The following is a 3,389-nucleotide window of genomic DNA, read 5'->3' as shown; positions in this document are numbered from 1 at the left end:
TGGAGAGTCCCCTTCCAATACTCCCTTGTTTCTATAGAAACAGTAAGCAGAAAATCTTAATTGTGCAGAAAAAGAGAAACACGGTTTCAGAAGGAAATAAGAGATGATGTAGTGGTAGCATTGGAGAAAGAACTGAGGGAAGGACCATGTCAACATCAATCTCAAAAGGTAGCCAGTCAGTCAGGTGGGTTTAGGGGAAAGTCCAGAATTTTCACATGTCTCGATATGCTAATGCACCTAAGTTATGCAAAAGGAACCATAATAATGAAATAACACTGACATTGTTTCTGATTATATTGATACACAAAATACATTCTGTTAAAAGAATTTTTTAAGGGTAAAATCATGAGTGTCACACCTATATAAAATAAACACATGTCAAGGAATTGAACTCATTAATTAATCACTGAACCAGTAAGGTATTTCAGTTGGTTCCAAGGAGAATTCAAATTAATACACACGTGTAGAGGCAGATAAGGAATGCTGAAGTGAATTTACAAATAGATACAAAAAGCAGTCTATCCACAGGGCAATTGATTGTCAATTTCATTCCACCAGGGCTTCCTTGGTGGCGCAGTGGTTGGAGGTCCGCCTGCCTTTGCAAGGGACACAGGTTCGAGCCCTGGTCCGTGAGGATCCCACGTGCCCCAGAGCAACTGGGCCAGTGCACCACGGCTGCTGAGCCTATGCTCAGCGTCAAAGACCCAAAGCAGCCAAAAAAAAAAAAAAAAAAATTGCACTCCACCAGACACAACTGATTTGCAAGTGTGGACAAAAATCATTTTCATTATTCCTAGTTTTCTACAATTTACAGAGTTGTAAAATAGCTCTGAGACAAGGAAAGGGGAAGATACCTCAGAAAGATGCACTGAACAGGACATTCAGCAATCCTTTTTCTTTTTTTCTCCCTTCCAAGTCTTTCACAATCTTTCCTGCTAATTTACAGTGAAGGGGTGTAATGCTATAGAGTATAAGGAACCCAGGACATGGCGACAGGCAGCCCTGGGTTTGAATTCCCTCGTCATCTTGAGCGATATACTTGACTTCTCTGAGTCTCAGTTTCCTTTTCAATAAATGACAATCCCTACCTTTCAGGATTTGTTATGAAGGTTAAATAAGACATAAAGGAATGAACGTCATTCACCAATTAGGTTCTGAGTAAGTAGTAGCCTTTATTTGGCAGTAATAATTACACAGAAAAGTCCATAGCATACCAAAGAGATAATGTGGCTTTATTTTTGAAGAAATATTTCTTTCTGTGATCCAGGTTCAGTTCATAGAGTTAAAAGTGCTTTGTAAATTTACAAAACCGTATATGAAAAATTAGTTCTTTCTCATTACTTGCTGATGGGGGTATAAAATGGTACAGCCACTTTGTAAGACAGTTTGGCAGGTTTGCAAAACTAAACACACTCTTACCATATGACACTGCAGTCGTGCTCCTTAGTATTTAGCCAAATGAATTGAGAAGTTATGTCCACACAAAAACCTGCACAGGAATGTATGTGGCAGCTTTTTTCATAATTGCCAAAACTTGGAAACTACTAAGATGTCCTTCGACAGAAAAATAAATGGTGGTACACCCAGGCAAAAGGAATATTATTCAGTGATGAAAAGAAATGAGCTATCAATCCACAGAAAGACATAGAGGAAACTTAAATGCATATTGTTAAGCAAAAGAAGCCAATCTGGAAAGGTTACATCCAGTATAATTGAGCTATATGACATTCTGGGAAAGGCAAACTTATGGAGATAGTAAAAAGATCAGTGGTTGCCAGGGGCTGGGAGAAGCAGGGAGGGCTGAATAGGAGGGGCACAGAGGATTTTTAGGGCAGTGAAACCATGCTGTGTGCTATTTTAGTGTTGGGTACACATCCTTCTACATTTGTCAAAACTCATAGAATGTATAACACAAAGAGTGAACTCTAATGCAAACTATGGACTTTAGTTAATAATAATGTATCAATATCAGCTCATCAAATATGACAAATGTACTGCACTAATGCAAGATGTTGATAATGAGAGAAACTGAAGGTGGGCCAGTGAGGGTGTACATGGGAACTCTCTACCCTTCACGCAATTTTTCTATCAAACTAAAACTGCTCCCCCGCAAAAAATCTATTAATTTGTTTTTAAATTAGTTATTTCCAAATTGGTTTTTTCCTTGTACTGACTGTGTGCTCTTGGGCAAAATCTTTAAACTCTGTAGTTTTCATTTCCTTATCTGTAAAAGGGATATAAGTGCCGGATCTTCCCTTACAGGCTTGTGGTGGGAAGAGGGACTATAGCACAGGGCCTGGCAGTTCTGATATTCAGCCGGTGTACCTGGGACATCTGTACACATTATTCAGATGTGGATCACTTCCTTACCAGTTAGTAAATAGCTTCCCTGAGCACATGTCCCCAAACACAGACACCTTCCCCCTAGATTCCTCACACTTCTGTTATGGACCAGGGTTCTTGGCCTCCTTAATCAATAGAAATTGATCAGAGGCCAGATAAGAATTTCAGGCAAGGCTTTATTGGGGCCCCTGCAGCAGTGGGGAGCGAGAACAAATAACAATTCCCCTGCTTGCTGGCTCCCCAAGCTGGGGGAGGAGAGCTTGTTCCTTATATGGGGTGAGAGTAGGGGTGTGGCCAGGGGTCGGCTGGAGGGGTGACCACCTACACTGGTAGGTGTTTTGCCCACCGCTTAGGTGGTGTTGTGTGCCGGGGGCATGCGCGGTACCCTGCTTTCGCTTCAGGATCTTCAAAAGTGGCAGTTGGGTTTTATCGGTCTCTTTGAATCTTTTGTCCAGAATTTGCCCCAACTGCGCTTGCATGCAGTTATTTTTAGTCCCATATCGTTTCTTTGAATTTTGTTGCTTGAAGAGAGGTGTGTCCAGGTGCAAGCACTGCAGCATTGCAGCAAAGGGTCCCGGGTCCCAGCCGGTCTCACCTCTTCAGGACCCAGCAACTACAAGATCAGTGTCCTGCATGGCAACAGACCTCAGCTATCCTAATGCAGGGTTAAGACCCATGTCAGTTCTGATTGGTCAGTGCCCTGCCACACTGTTTGTTGACTGCTTTTATATCATTCCTGGTACCTACTGAGTTGTAAGCCCTCAACGACTGTTAGCCGTTGTTATTAGCATAACTATTTCCATTATTTAGATTTTATGCTTTAAGCACAGTCTCGTTTTTATTAAAAACGTCAATAGCCTATGGCTATTAAAGGAATGTGTGTGCCTTAAAGGAATTTTTTTCAACTGTGGAAAAACACTATACACAAGAGCGGAAGCTTTTTACGCCGGCTTGTAGTCTGGGGTCACAATGCACGCTGCAAAGAGTTAACTGCAGGATGATGAAAGCAAGACATTCAGCTGATGGAATCATGTTACATAATCTGC

Source organism: Monodon monoceros, unplaced genomic scaffold, assembly GCF_005190385.1.
Source record: "Monodon monoceros isolate NGI ecotype Baffin Bay Population unplaced genomic scaffold, NGI_Narwhal_1 Super_Scaffold_8, whole genome shotgun sequence".
NCBI lineage: Eukaryota > Metazoa > Chordata > Mammalia > Artiodactyla > Monodontidae > Monodon > Monodon monoceros.
This window is presented reverse-complemented; position numbering follows the sequence as displayed.